Source organism: Peromyscus maniculatus, chromosome 10 (genome assembly GCF_049852395.1).
Source record: "Peromyscus maniculatus bairdii isolate BWxNUB_F1_BW_parent chromosome 10, HU_Pman_BW_mat_3.1, whole genome shotgun sequence".
Taxonomy (NCBI): domain Eukaryota; kingdom Metazoa; phylum Chordata; class Mammalia; order Rodentia; family Cricetidae; genus Peromyscus; species Peromyscus maniculatus.
This window is the reverse complement of record NC_134861.1, coordinates 27,649,708-27,666,046: the sequence shown is the minus strand read 5'-3', so window position 1 is coordinate 27,666,046 and position 16,339 is coordinate 27,649,708.

Here is a 16,339-nt window from a genome sequence, read left to right as displayed (position 1 = left end):
CTGTGTGCCATTACATGCTGCTCCTTGGACAGTAGCCTGGCGTCTCCTGACTCAGTCTTCCTCCTCCCATAATTCTTGTCTGCTTATGCTGCCTATACTTCCTGCCTGGCTATTGGCCAATCAGCATTTTATTAAACCAGTGTGCAAAAGCATCATCCCACAGCAGGGAGCTGCTCTTGGTCCAATCCAAGCTGGCCGATTCTGTGTCTCAGGGGGTTGCTCTTGGTCTTATCAGGGTTCTTTGTTCAATCACAGCTGATGGATTCTGTGTCTCAGGAAGCCTCTCTTGGTCCAATGAGAGCCCTTGGTCCAATGAGAGCTTGTGGATTCTGTGTGTCCAGAAACCACTTTTGGTCCAATGGGAGCTGGCAGATTCTTCATCTCAAGAAGCCACTCTTGGTCCAATGAGAGCTGGTAGATTGTGTGTCTCAGGAAGCCACTGGGGTCACAAGAGTATATTTGGGGTAGGGTGTGAGTCTTGCAGATTGCAGGGTCCACTGGGGGGTTTTGGTGGGGAAGCCCACCTGTAGGAATCTTCCTTGCTGGCAGGCAACTGGGGCAGCAATGAGTGGGGGTTCCCAAGGACTGGTTGTATCCCAGGGCCTAGATCCTAGAGGCAGAACTCTGGGTAGGGGAAGAGTCACTCGCCTCTTGGTCCAATGAGAGCTGGTGGATTCTGAGTCTCAAGAAGCCACTGGGGTCACAGGGGGGTGGATAGGTTTGAAGTAGGGCATGGGTCTTGTAGATTGCAGGGTCCAATGGGGGATTTTGGTGAGGGAGTCCGCTCACAGAAGTCTTCCCTACTAGCTGGCAACTGGAGCAGTGGTGGATCCATAGGCAAGATTTTATACAGGCACTCTACTGGTACACAGCTGGCCTCTCGTTTTCAACTGGTGAATTTGTACAAAAAGCTCCTTTCTGTCTGCCCCATGTCCCGGCCTGCCCCTGGTTCCTGCACACTCCTTCCCTCTGCCTGCCCTCCCCTTACCACTGCCCACTCCTTACCACTGCCCACTCCTTACCACTGCCCACCCATTAACCATGCCCACACCTTACCACTGCCCTCCCCTTACCACTGCCCACCCATTAACCATGCCCACACCTTACCACTGCCCTCCCCTTACCACTGCCCACTCCTTACCACTGCCCATACATCAACCATGCCCACCCTTACCCCTCCATGCCCCTTAACCCTGCCCACCCCTTACCCCTGTCCACCCCTTACCCCTGCCCACCCCTTATCCCTGTCCATCCCTTCCCCCTGCCCATCCCTTCCCCCTGTCCACCCCTTATCCCTGCCCACCCCTTCCCCCTGCCCATCCCTTACCCATGCCCATCCCTTACCCCTGTCCACCCCTTACCCCTGCCCATCCCTATCCCTGTCCATCCATTATTCCCTCCCATCTCTTACCCCTGCCTGCCCTTTACCCCTAAAATGGGGACCAGAGAAGAAATCAGAACAGTATCTAAGAGAAGAAAGTGCTCATATCTTTTTCTCTTGCTGTACTCACCCCTTTACTTTTCACCAACACTTAACGCACATTAACCTTAAAAAAGGAAAGATAAGGCTGCTCTCACCCCACCCCCAGCGCACACACAAGTGATGCCCCTCTGCTGCCTTAGAGAATGGAGAGAAAACAATGTGTCCCTGTGTAGAGAGTTCCAAGTCTTTTATCTTTCTACAGATTCAACCACAGTATTGATTCTTTATTGACCTAAACTGTCCTAAGCTCGGCAGTGGTTTTCTTCTTATATAGCGTATGGGAGAGTTAAGGCTGCTACTACTTTAATATTGATTTTTGTGAAAAAGGTGCAGGAAAGAGGGCAATTTGTGTCTGCAGTTGCTCTTCACTATAAAAGATACTATTGTTGGGAGCTTATAGCATTATATCAAGGGTCTTAATCTGTAGCAATCTTTTTTTTTACAACTTAGAAATAGGCTTGGGCAAATGTGTTATTGGTGTTAATGATATTTTGAAGTGAAGCAAATTTGTCAGCCTTTCTAAGTAAACTGCTCAACTTAACTGTTTGAAGGCTTGGCAGCTTGATGCAGTGATGGGGCAGAAACCCTGGGACTTATTTATTTATTTATCTGAAAGTTGTTTGGAAGGAATGTTTTGTTGCAGAACCAGTGACAGAACATTTGCTCAGTGAATCCACAGACTTGGGGCTGAGTGTCCAGGGCTAGAACAAGCCGTGTGTCTCCTAGGAGGAAAGTGTCTTCCTATGAGTTGGAGGACTCAGGTTTTTGGAACAGCATTCTGTGAATCAAGGTGGAGGCTCATCTCGTGCCAAGGTTCTCATGTTCATAGGTGGGCTCTTACATCTTTAAATGAATAAATACATTTAGAAGGTCTTTGAAAGTTTTGTTTGTTAAAGCCGTAGAAATGGGAGCTTCTGAAATTTGTACAGCATAATTTGTTTTATTTTTATCAAATGCATCCCAAATGGCCATCTACCATCCTAAGTAAAGGGATTTTCAGCCATTGTCCTATAGGATTATTGAAGTCATTTCTTTTCTTCAAGTGGGAATGGCCATGCATGAGTGATAAATAAGGATTATGGATGTACTACACACAGAATGGTCCCAGGAATGCTGGTCACTAAGGGCAAGGATCTACGATGGATCATAGCCATGAGCGAGGAAATGATGACCAGTGTCTGGCTTAGGATGACAGTCCACTGAGCTCTTCACTACCGTGGCAAGATTACTGCTGCTTTATCTGTAAAAGTTCAAGTGATAGGTCCCTTTAGTCACATGGCAGCCCTCCAGGTCAGAAGATATGGTACTTCTCAAAAGAGTGACAAGTAGCACCCCCAAAGGAAAGGATATCCCCCCATTGGACAATATTAAAATGATTTCAACTGCCGACTGCTCAGTGAATGACTTTTTCACTCTCTCTACTGGACAAACCTGCTCTCTTAGGGCTCATTCTCCCAGACAGATGCCAAGATAAATAAAAAATTCAGATGATCACTTTTTGTAGCACCTGGTTTCTACTTAAAAACCCCAAGAAATTGCAAACTCATACCTGCTCTTTGGGTCATTAGTTGGTACTTTCAATGTTCCCCCTTTATCTAATGCTATCGTTTTAAACTCTGTACTGCATGGAGTCTGCGAGACTGGCCCATGCATGTGAAAAGAACACAGCATCCATAGGAGGTTCCATTAAAAGGCCAAGAGAGGGACTGGCCCGGAAGGAAGGCTTGGTAATTTGATGACACTCCTAATCAGTTTCTTTTTGTTGTTTAATGTTTCCTGTGTTTAACAATGAACTTCAGTCATTTACCCCATCCCTTCTCTCATTGCCATCTTCTCCTATTGAAATCCTTCTTCCCAACCAGTAGTCCTCATATGTCCGTGTCTTCTTTTTGTGTGTGACCCACTGAGTTCAGTTAGAGTTTCTTGCCTGAGTGTGGGTTGGGACTATTTCCTGGGGCAATTTATATGTGGCTACATCACTGAAGGAAATGACCCCCCTCCCCACAATTAACTGTCAGTCTGAGAATAAGTGATAATGGCATGCTTGGTCCTAAATGGGACACATAAATTGGCTTGTCTTTTAAATTTTCATATCGAATTATCTGAAAAAAAAAGACTCTTTGACAAAAGAATAAATTATCCTACAGTACATAAATACATGGCATGGACAATTTGTGCAAAGACATACACTCATAGGCAGTCATGCCCATTCTTCCCCCAAATGCCCTAAAATAAGTGAGACCATATAACAAAAATAAATATTTTCTTTCTTATGCAATATCCCTTTGTATAGTGCTCTGACCATCATAAGAAAGCTGGAAAGCAAAGCTTATGGTTCAGTTAGTGAGATGAAAGGGAGATATAGGCATTTGGGAAATTCTTCCATGTGGCTTAGAATGAGCAATCCTGCAAGCTAAGAGACATAGGGAAGAACAGAAAGGATTTCTAAACTTTGTTTTGTTCAAATGAAACCCACGTCTGCTCTTGAGAACAAATCGCATACTCTCTAACAAAAGCAACAGTGAAATTAACTGGAGGTTGAAAATAGGTGAATGGGAGTGATTCTCAAGCATAAGCAAAGCCATAAAAGTTTCCAGTTCTGTGTGTTCCCGAAGCTTCCACACTGTCCACTCCACACACATTCAGAGCACCTCCTGGAGCAGAAGACAGAGTCTGTTACCTTCCTGGACTTCTCTCTCTAAGCCACACGGAGGCATTCCCCTGATATCCATATCTCCTTTCAGCTCACTAACTGAGCCATAAGCTTTGCTTTCCAGCTTTCTCATGATAGTCAGAGAACTATACAAACGGATTTTACATGAGAAAAATAAATCTGAAAACTTCAGGGAACATCACTACTGTTATCACAACAATTGTGACCCAAGATTCTAGATAGCTTTGTACAATAAGGAAGTTTCACAGAACAGCTGTGTAAAGTGGAAGTTTATTTATAATTACCCAAGCCTAGAGCAGAACTCCATGTCATAGCTGATGTGATTGAACATATACTAGCATTTCTTAGTATGTTACCACCTTATAAGTTGGGTGAGAACATGGTTCCTTTCAAGAAGTTATTCACTACCATGGAAAGTCTTACCACTGTGGTGTGGAATTTACCATTTAGTACATATGTGCTATTCTGTCTATACTTTCTGTGATTCCTTCATAACATGACACAACTCATTTTATAGGAAAGGTTATTGGGTCCAATTAAAAAAATAGTTGTTTTATCCCAACCACATATTATCATAGTTCTAAGCAGGCTTTCCCTCACTTCATTTCACCAAACAAATCTTTTCTTTCTTCAGAGTTGGTTCTCAGTGTGCCTTCTCTGGCCATCGCCAGAATGTTAACACTACTTTTAAAAAATTATTTATTTATTTTTACATCCATACTGAAGCCTTCCCTCCCTCCTCTCTTCCTGTTCCCTCCCCCACCTCCCCTCTGCCACCACCCTCACCCCCGGCAATCCACCCCTTCTCTGTATTTTCTCAGAAAGGGGCAGGCTTCCCACGGGCATCAGCAAAGCATGGCATGGCATATCAAGCTACCTTAAGACCAAGCACCTCCTCCTGTATTCAGGCTGGGCAAGACAATCCAGCTTGAGGAATAGGTTCCCAAGAGCAGCCAAAGCACCAGGGACAGCTCCTGCTCCCATTGCCAGGAGTCTCAAAAATAGACCAAGCTACATAACTGTCACATATATGCAGAGGGTTTAGTTCAGTCCCACAAAGGCTCCTTGGTTGTTGGTTCAGACTCTGTGAGTTCTCATGAACCAAGCTAGCCATTTCTGTGGGTTTTTCTGTGATGTTCCTGACCGTTCTGTCTCGAACAGTCCCTCCTCCCTCTCCTCAGAGGGACTTCCTGAGCTCAGCCCAATGTTTGGCCTTGGGTCTTTGAGTCTGCCTCCATCAGTCACTGGATGAAGGCTCTCTGATTGACAACCAGATAAGTCTTCATTCTATCACAGAGGAGGGCCAGTCAGGCTCTGCATCCACTGCTGCTAGGAGTCTTAGCTGGGGCCATCCTGGTAAACTCCTGGGAGTTTCCCTTGCACCAGGCTTCTACCAGACTTCATAAAGCACCCCTCCCCACTTTCCAGTCATTTCTCGCAGGACTCTCCTGTTGTAGAATATTATTTTTAGGTGTGTCACTTTTGTTTATGTTGCATTTGTTTAACTCTGTGAAGTTGTGTTACTGTGCCTGTCTGAAACACCTGACTGGTCTAATAAAGAACTGAATGGCCAATAGCAAGGCAGCAGAAAGGATAGGGGGCACTGGCAGGCAGAGAGAATATATAAAAGGAGAAATCTGGGAGGGAAAGAAGAAGTAGCGAGAGAAGGAGGAAGACTCCAGGGGCCAGCCACCCAGATACATAGCAAGCCACACAGTAAGACAATTTACACAAATGGGAAAAGTCCAGAAGCAAAAGGCAGATAGGATAATTTAAGTTAAGTAAAGCTGGCAAGAACCAAGCCAAGGCCAGGCATTCATAATTAAGAATAAGCCTCCATGTATGATTTATTTGGGAGCTGGATGGCACTCCCCCCTAAAAAAAAATAAAGCCAAACATCAACATTCTCCCCCTCTGTCCACCCCCAATCTGATCCCTCAAGTTCCCATGCCCACCCAACCCGAATCCAACCAGGAGATCTCCTCTATTTCCCCTTCCCAGGAAGACCCATGCATCCCCCTTTGGGCCCTCCTTATTACCTAGTCTCTCTGGGTCTGCGGACTGTATCATGGTTATCCTTCACTTTGTAATTAATATCCATGTGTGAGTGAGTACATACCATGTTTGTCTTTCTGGATCTGGATTACTTCACTCAGGATATTTTTTTTCTAGTTCCATCCATTTGCCTTCACATGTCATGAGGCCATTGTTTTTTAAAGCTGAGTAATACTCCATTGTGTAAATGTACCATATTTTTGTTATCCATTCTTCAGCTGAGGGGCATCTAGGTTGTCTCCAGGTTCTGGCTATTACAAATAAAGCTGCTATGAAAACAGTTGAGCAAATGTCCTTGTGATATAATTGAGCATCTTTAGGTATATGCCCAAGAGTGTTATCATTGGGGCTTGGGGTAGATTGATTCCCAATTTTCTGAGAAATTAGAATATTGATCTCCAAAGTGGCTGTACAAGTTTGCACTCCCATCAACAATGCAAGAGTGCTCTCCTTGCTCTACATCCTAGCCAGCATGAGCTGTCATTTGTGTTTTTTATCTTAGCCATTCTGACGGGTATAAGATGGAATCTTAGAGTCCTTTTGATTTGCATTTCCCTGATGGCTAAGGATGATGAAAATTTCTTTAAGTGATTCTTAGCCATTTGAGATTCTTCTGTTGAAAATTCTCTGTTTAGGTCAGTACCCCATTTTTAAAATTGGATTGTTTGTTTGTTTGTTTGTTTATGTCTAGTTTCTTGAGTTCTTTACATATTTTAGAGATCAGCCCTCTGTCAGATGTGAGGTTGGTGAAGATCTTTTCCTGTTCTGTAGGCTGTTGTTTTGTCCTTTTGACAGTGTTTTTTGCCTTTCAGGGGCTTTTCAGTTTCATAAGGTCCTATTTATAAATTGTTGGTCTTGCTGTCTCTGTTACTGGTGTTCTATTTAGGAAGTTGTCTCCTATGCCAATGTGTTCAAGGCTATTTCCTACTTTCTCTTCTATCAGGTTCAGTGTAACTGGATTTATGCTGAGGTCTTTGATCGACTTGGAATTGAGTTCTATGCAAGGGTGATGGATATGGATCTATTTGTATTCTCCTACATGTCAACATACAGTTATGCTAGCATCATTTGTTGGAGACGCTTTCTTTTCTCCATTGTATGCTTTTGGCTTCTTTGTTAAAAAGCAAGTATCCATAGGTGTGTGGATTTATGTCTGGGTCTTCAATTTGTTTCCATTAATTAATGTGTCTGTTTTTATGCCAATACCACACTATTTTTATTACTATATTTCTGTAGTAGATCTTGAGATCAGGAGTGCTGATACCTGCAGAAGTTCCTTCATTGTAAGGATTTCTTTAGCTATCCTGGGTTTTTTGTTTTTCCAAATGAAGTTGAGTATTGTTCTTTCCAGGTCTGTGAAGAATTGTGTTGGGATTTTGATGGGGATTGCACTGTATCTGTAGATTGTTTTTGGTAAGATTGCCATTTTTACTATGTTAATCCTACTGATCCATGAGCATGGAAACTCTTTCCATTTTCTGATATCTTCTCCAATTTCTTTCTTCAAAGACTTGAAGTTCTTGTCATACAGGTCTTTTACTTGCTTGGTTAGAGTTACCCCAGGATGTTTAATATTGTTTGTGGCTATTGTGAAGGGTGTTGTTTCCATGGTTTCTTTATCAGCCCTTTTATCATTTGTATAAGGTGACTACTGATTTCTTTTTAGTTAATTTTATATCCAGCTACTTTGCTGGAAGTGTTCCCTGAAAGAAATTTTTGGTTACCTTATGTATACTATCATGTCATCTGCAATTAGCAATACTTAGAGCTTCAGGTACCATGTTGAATAGATATGGAATGAGTAGAAAGCCTTGTCTTGTTCCTACTTTTAGTGTAATTGCATTGAGTTTCTCTCCATTTAATTTGATGTTGGCTGTCAGCTTGCTGTAGTATATTGCTTTTATTATATTTAGATATGTTCCTTGTATCCCTGATCTCTCCAAGACTTTTATCACAAAGAGGTGTTGGATTTTGCCAAAGGCTTTTCAGCATCTAATGCATCTAATGAGATAGATGATCATGTGTTTTTTTTTTCTTTCAGTTTGTTTATATGGTGTATTACATAGACAAATTTTCATATGTTGAACTATCCTTGCATCTCTGGGATGAAGCCCACTTGATCATGCATGGTAGATGATCTTTTTGATGTGTTCTTGGATTCAGTTTGCCAGTATTTTATTGAATATTTGTGCATCAATAATCGTGAGAGAAAATGGTCCATAATTTTCTTTCTTTGTTGACTCTTTATGTGGTTTAGTATCAATGTAGCCGTGGCCTCACAGAAAAAATTTGACAATGTTCTTTCTGTTTCTATTTTGTGGAATATTTTGAAGAGTACTGGTATTAGCTCCTCTTTGAAAATCTGGTAGAATTCTGCTCTGAAATCATCTGGTCCTGGACTTTTTTTTTTTTTTTTTTGGTTGGAAGACTTAACAACTGCTTCTATTTCCTTAGTGGTTATATAAATATGTTTAAATTGCTTATCTGGTCTTGATTTAATTTTGGTATGTGATATCTATCAAGAATTTTGTCCATTTCTTTTAGATTTTTCAATTTTGTGGAGTACAGGTTTTTGAAGTCTGACCTAATGATTGTCTGTATTTCCCCAGTGTCTGTTGTTATGTCTCCTTTTTCAGTTCTGATTTTGTTAATTTGGACTCTCTCTCTCTCTCTCTCTCTCTCTCTCTCTCTCTCTCTCTCTCTCTCTCTGCCTTTTGGTTAGTTTGGGTAAGGGTTTGTCTATCTTGTTGTTTTTCTCAAAAAACCAATTATTTCATTGACTCTTTGTATTGTTCTTTTTGTTTTTATATTGATTTCAGCCTTCAGTTTAAGTGTCCCCTGCCATACACTCCTCTCGACTGTGTCTGCTTCTTTTTGTTTTGGAGCTTTTCGGTGTTCTACTAAATCCCAGAATGACATTTCTCCAAATTCTTTATGCAGGCACTTAGTGCTGTTCACTTTCCTCTTAGCACTGCTTTCATTGTCCCATAAGTCTGGGTTTGTTGTGCATTCATTTTCATTGAATTCCAGAAAGTCTTTAATTTCTTTATTTCTTCCTTGACCCAATGGTAATTCATTTGAGAGCTGTTCAGTTTTCATGAGTTTGTAGACTTTGTATAGCTTGTGTTGTCGTTAGTGAACTCCAACTTTAATCCATGGTGATCTGATAAGATTCAGAGGTTTATTCCAATTTTTGTATTTGTTAAGACTTTCTTTGTGACCAAGCATGTGGTTAATTTTAGAGAAGGTTCCATGGGGTACTGAGAAGAAGGTATATTTTCTTTTTTGTTTGGGTGAAATGTCTGTAGATGTCTCTTAAGTCCATTTGAGTCAGAACATCTGTTAGTTCCCTTATTTCTCTGTTAAGTGTCTGCCTGGCAGACCTGTCCATTGGTGAGAGTGGGTGTTGAAGTCTCCCACTATTAGTGTGTGGAGTTTGATGTGTGATTCAAGCTTTAGTAATGCTTCTTTTACAAATGTGGTTGTCCTTGTATTTGGGGCAAAAATGTTCAGTATTGAGACATCATCTTCATAGATTTTTTCCATTGATGAATATGAAATTCATACAGTCCCTTTCTGTCTATTTTGATTAATTTTTCTTTGAAGTCTATTTTGTTAGATATTAGGATAGCTACACCAGCTTGTATCTTCAGTCCATTTGATTGGAAAATCTTTTTCCAACCCTTTATTCTGAGCTAATGTCTGTCTTTGCAGTTGAGGTGTGTTTCTTGTATGCAGCAGAATGATGGATCTTGTTTTTGTATCCATTATGTTGCCCTGTGTCTTTTTGTGAGCTGCCATTTGGATGCTAGGAATGGAACCCAGGTCCTCTAGAAAAGCAGCCAGTGCTAGCTTAACTGCTGAGCCATGTCTCCAGCCCCAGCCTGTGTCTTTTTATCAAGTCCATAGATATTGAGGGATATTAATGACCAGTGATTGGTGATTGTTAATTTCTGTTGTTGTTGTTATTGTTATTGGTGGTGGTACTGTGTGTGTGTGTGTGTGTGTGTGTGTGTGTGTGTGTGTGTGTGTGTGTTCTCCTCTGGTATGGGATTATCTATTGCCTGTGTTTTCACAGGTGTAACTAACCTCTTTGGGTTGGAATTTTTCTTCTAATACCTTCTGTAGAGCTGGCTTTGTGGATAGATATTGATTAAATTTGATTTTATCATGAAATAACTTGTTTTCTCATCTATGAAAATTGAAAGCTTTCTTGGGTTTAGAAGTTTGGGGTGGCATGTACGATCTCTTAGAGTCTGCAAGAGGTCTGCCCAGGCTCTTCTGACCTTAGAGTCTCCATTGAGAAGTAATTCTAAGAAGGTCTGCTATGTTACTTGGCATTTTTCCTTTGTAGCTTTTAATATTCTTTCTTTATTCTGTACGTTTACGATTTTGATTATTATGTGGCAAAGGGACATTTTTTTCTGGTCCAGTCGATTTAGTGTTCTGTAAGCTTCTTATACCTTTATAGGTATGTTCTTCTTTAGGTTGGGAAAAATTTCTTCTATCATTTGTTGAATATATTTTCTGAGCCTTTGAGCTGGGATTCTTCTCCTTCTTCTATTCCTATTATTCATAGGTTTAGTCTCTTGATAGTGTCCCAGATTTTCCTGATAAATTGTGTTAGGAATCTTTTAGATTTAACATTTTCTTTGACCGATCAATCTATTCCCTCTATTGTATCTTCAATGCCTGAGATTCTCTCTTCCATCTTTTGCATTCTGTTGATGATGCTTGTATCTGTAGTTCCTGTTCATTTACCCAGATTTTCTATTTCCAGCATTCCCTCAGTTTGTGGGGTTTTTCATTTTCATTTTTGTTTTGTTTTCTTCTGTTTCCATTTTCAGGTCTTGAACAATTTTTGTTTTGTTTGTTTTTTGTTTGTTTGTTTGTTTCCATCAACTGTTTGTTTTTTCTTCATTTTCTTGACATTCTTTAAGAGATTTATTGATTTCCTCCAATTTTTTGGTTGTCTTTTCTTCCATTTCTTTAAGAGACTTTTTTTCATTTCCTCTCTAAGGACCTCTATCATCTTCATAAAGTTATTTTTAAGGTTGTTTTCTTGTGCTTTGGCTGTGTTAGAATGTTCAGGTCTTGCTGTTGTAGAATGGGCTCTGGTGGTAACATATTGCCCTTTCTGATATTGATCGTGTTCTTACACTGGCATTTACATTTAGGCATCTGGATTTGGGGTGATTTTAAATCTATGAGTTTGTCTTTGCTGGATGGGTGTTTTGTTCCTTGGTTTCCATTTTCTCTCTGGTCTTCTGGCCTAAGTGGCCCAAGGGTTCTGGTGAATGGCAAGACTTCAGGGCCTACAGGGTGTCTGTTGGTGTTTTGTGGGCTTTGTGTCCCTTGGTCCAGCCTGGCCCATAGGCCCATCTCTACATGCAGTCTGGCCTTCAGTAACACCCGAGTCTTCTTCTGGTATACCTAGAACCAGCTTGGCTTTGGTAGAGCTACTGGAGCTGTCTTTCAAATGGTGTAGACTGTACTTGGGCCTATGGTGTCTGTTTTTCCAACTATGTGGACTGTTTCTGGGCCTATGGAGTCTGCTGGAGTTCTGGGGAAGGGCACCTGGTCTACTGGTGAGGGTGGTTGTGGCTGATGTGGTCTGTACCTCAGGAGCAAAAGTCTGCTGGGGTTGGGAGCAGGACCCAGCAGCAGCAGGGCCAGGGACAAGCTGGCATGGTTTGGCCTGTTGAAGGGTCATGGAAACAGAATTGGGAGTGGGGTACATTTCCACTGGTAGACCTGTCACTCACCCATTCTGGATTGTGTGGCCTGGGCCTGCTTGGCAGAAGTCTTCTGGAGTTAGGAGGAGGGCCCAGCCCAGGGGGTGGGGACTCGCTTGAAAGGCCTGGGATTGGGGATGTAATAATACTTCTTGTGACTACCCTGGTGGTGTCAGCATTCACTGCAGAAGAATTGTTCTCCATGATAACCACTGGAAATTACTTCAGTGACTCAACCCTAGAAAAGGAAAGACATGGTCACCTTTGATAGGAATTCCAATGCCTCCATGGTCCTGCATGCCCAGCAGGACACTTAGTCACATCTGCCTAGTCATTTCCAGGTGATATGTCCTGCGTGACCCATGCCCCATGGTTACACAGTCACATAGTCAGGAGGACTTGACCACGTGATCTAATGTGCATGCGTGGAACAGCCATGTGGGCTTGTATGTGCAGGTGCGTCCTGGCCTTTATAAGGTGGCCCCCTGTTCCCCACTCTCTTTCTTGTGCGTGTGTCCTTCCACAGGCCTGATTACATCTATCCCTTTCTCTTTGTCTTGATAAAAAAAAAAAAACAAAACAAAACAAAAAAAACCCTTGTTAGTGGATTCTGTCATGTGTCATGACTTTTCCTTGGGAGCAAGAGCACCCTAAGAAAACCATCAACCTTGTCACCCAAACTGCTCTTTTGAACTTGGGAAAAGAGATTCTGAACAAAGTTTAGTGACAAAGCTGAAGTCATTTTCACAGATGACGTGTGGGCCTCTCCCAGGGGTGAGGGTGAAGTTAAGATTGTGCCTGAATGCTTCTTTTTCCAAGTTCATACACAACTTTCCAAGCCACATTTGGCAAAGCTGCCTTCAAGAGATTTAATGGCTTCCAGGTTTGAGAGAAGGCATGTACTGGGACAAACTGACATCGTCTTTCCTCAGAAACTCTGCTGTGCTTGACTTAAGCTTCAGAGAGGAAGTGCTGGCAGTTGTCTTCCAAGCTTCATCCAGGTCAGAAGAAAATTTTCATCAAGCACGCACTGTTCAGGCCCTGTAGGCAGGAGCAGCTCACGCTTGAGAGAAACCCGCGGGAGCCCTGCAAGCCCTAAGTGTTCCTCAGTTGCTGGCTGTCTAGTTAGCTTCCTTCGTGTGGAGTAAATCTTCAGAATGGTTGGCTTTGACTTTCTGTGGGCAAAATAGGATGGAGCTAGGCCCTTGTATTGTACATAGTTGTCAATGGGTTTTTTGTTTGTTTGTTTTTTTAAACAAACAGACAGATTTCTGATTGGGGTATGTCTTTTTCAAGTAGCCTGACTGCACAATATGGACAGGGAACATGTTGATCCTGTTGGCTGAATGTAAACTCCACAAAGAAAGGCAGGGCTTGTTTGGCTTCAATCATAACTTATTCGCTGACGTTGCACACATTCTGAGTGAATACATCATTTTCTGGAGGACAAAAACTGCTACCTCTGTTTTGTCATCCAAATGGAAGACAAGGCTACTTTCCTATGCTGTGGGATACCTGGGATGTTTGTTTTGCTTTCCTCTCATAAGACCCTTGCATCAGCAGGAAGGGAAGTCCTGTAGGCTTGTACAGATGCGGACATGCCAGGCAAAAATGGGGAAAGGAGTGTTCTTGAGAGCTTTGCCCTCCAGCAGAACTGAAAAATGGGAGGATTGGGAAAGAAAAGCATTGGAAACAAAGACATTCAAGAAAGTTTTCTTCTTTATTCATCACTTTTATTACTCTGCACATGCCACTTGGCATATACAGAGATAGATCATTTAGGCTAAACCTTATGAAATTAAAATTTGGGAAGGAAGATAAGTGTACTAGAGACAAAGGGGGTCTGCTTAATTCGATTATACAGTCCCTCCAAGGTGAAAACCTGAAATAATAAGTCCAACTTGAGAAGGGAATGAGAGGTAAGAGGTATATACCATTTTCTCCTCGTAGTTTAGGTCTAAATAAAATCAAAGAAGACTGGAGGTGGAAGAAGTGTTTTCCTTCATCGAGTGTTTTCTTTGTAAGGTGCGGGCTGGAGGAAGAGCCAGCAGAGTTGCAAACTGAAGATACAGTAGGAAAGGAACAATCAGCTTATGGAGACTCTGAAAGGGATGATAAAGGACGTCCCCAACATAACCCTCCCAGAGCAATAGAGAGCCGGTTCCCCTGCTTTAGCTTAGTTCTGTTCAGAGCTGGGAGTCTCACAGTGCTGTCTTCTGAAGAGGCATTGTCAGAAGATGAAACAATCCTATACCTCATGTTCCCATCCCATCCCCTTTGCCCCCCGCCCTGCCTCCAGTTTACCTCGGAGAGGGTGCCTGAACTGGTTCTCCTGTTATCACTGTAATCAGATGGGTGACTACACTAATTGTTATCATCGAACCTTCATCCATCAACTGACAGAAGCAGATACAAAGATCCACAGACAAGCACTGAGTAGAGATCTGAGAGTCCAGTTGAAGAGAGGGAGGAGGGATTATATGAGCAAGGGGGTCAAGATTATGATGGGGAATCCCACAGAGATAGCTGACCTGAGTTCCTGGAAGCTCACAGACTCTAGATGGACAGCTAGGGAGCCTGCATGGGACTGACCTAGAGCCTCTGCATGTGGATGATAGTTATATAGCTTAGTCTGTTTGTGGGGCCCCTAACAGTGGGACCAGGACCAGTTGCTGATGCATGAGCTGGCTCTTTGGGACCTATTCCCCATGCTGGATTACCTTGCTCAGCCTTGATGCAGGGCGTAGGAGCCTGGTCCTGCCTCAACTTGATGTGCCATGCCTTGTTGTTCCATGGGAGGCATTACCCTTTCTATGGAGACGGAGCAGGAGTGTATAGGGGGGTAGAAGGGAGGTAGGGGGAGGGAACAGGAGGAGAGGAGGGAGGGGAAACTGTAGTTGGTATGTAAAATAAATAAAGAATTAATAAAAACAGGATGAGACAGTCCTGCAGTGTAGCTTGTAGGACTGACACCTTTATGGAGACAGTTCAGTATGATCATAGTGCAGCATCACTCCAAACACATCGTCTACTTCACATTTGGATTAATTACTTCATGATAGCTAGAGAAAAAAATCATTATACTAATCTATACCTCTTGATAACAGGCTTTTCAGTGAATTGTTTTCTACTCTCTTAAGATATCAGCACTTGACACTATGGGGCTGCTATTGCTGAAGTGATGAGATGAGGCCAAGAAAATCTTTGGCTTTGTTGGAAAATAAGCAAGGGCACCATGGTATGCAAACTTCCACATTCAGGATGGTGAGATTCCAAATGAAAACAAGAGATCAGAAACAAGTTCAGGTGACCCTCTGTGACATGTCCTTCCATGAAGATGGAAAAATATCTCAGATTATCACTAATTATGTCAATGAAGAGAACAGGACCTCAAGCATCCACTTAGTGTGTATGGAAAAGATGTGTACTTCACCCTACCTAGCTCTTTAGTAAACACGTTCATGGACATGGGATGGGAATCCAACACTGCTGGACTACCAGTACATGGAGATCATCCCTGAGACGCTCCCTGTCCTCAGCATATGTGTTTTGTGGTTAATAAACATCTATTTATAAAACTACCTTGGAAATTAGATATCTTATTCTGTGATATAATTACCAACAGAAATGAGAGGACGTTCCTGCCCACAAAATATGTTTAGTCCATCTAAAAGGCTACCTTAAGAAGATTTGAATAAAATAACTTGCAAAGATCAGCAATTCTATTTCCTTCATTAAAATTAGAAATATGTGTTCACCACATAGATTAGAAAATACAGGGTGAATCTAGATAGACAAAAGAATTATTTGTAACTGTAACAGAGATGTCATGATACACAGCAACTTAATATTCTATTTTGCTTATATAAAATAATGTCATTTTTTTTCAAGTTTTTAGACCACATCTGACAAATCTAAAGAACATTGTATATGTTAGATTGAACCACCTTAAACTGTAGTGAGAGTCTTATTAGTGGTATAATTGGGCTGATAGTAAGCCGCTCAATGCCATTTTACTGTGTTAAAAAAAATCTCTCCAAAATACTAAGATAAATTTACTCAGAAAAAAAATCTAGCACAAGAGAAAGCCAATTAAACCATGTACTATTCAGCACTGAGTTTTTCTTTATTTTCTTAAAAAATATACAATAAAAGCTTGGCAACTTCATTTACCATCTTCTTTAACAGTCAGAGGAAACATTTTCTGTTTTGTTCGCTATTTGTATCCATCTTGGAATTGTTTGGCCCTGAACTTGGTATTCGGTTTTAGTGGTGTTTATTGCTTTATTCATTTATTTTAGAATTTTCTACATGAGTCTCTATTTATATCATTTCTACCCCTCCCTCCTACCCTCCAATTCTTCCCATATCCCCTACTCCCTCCCAAAAGAA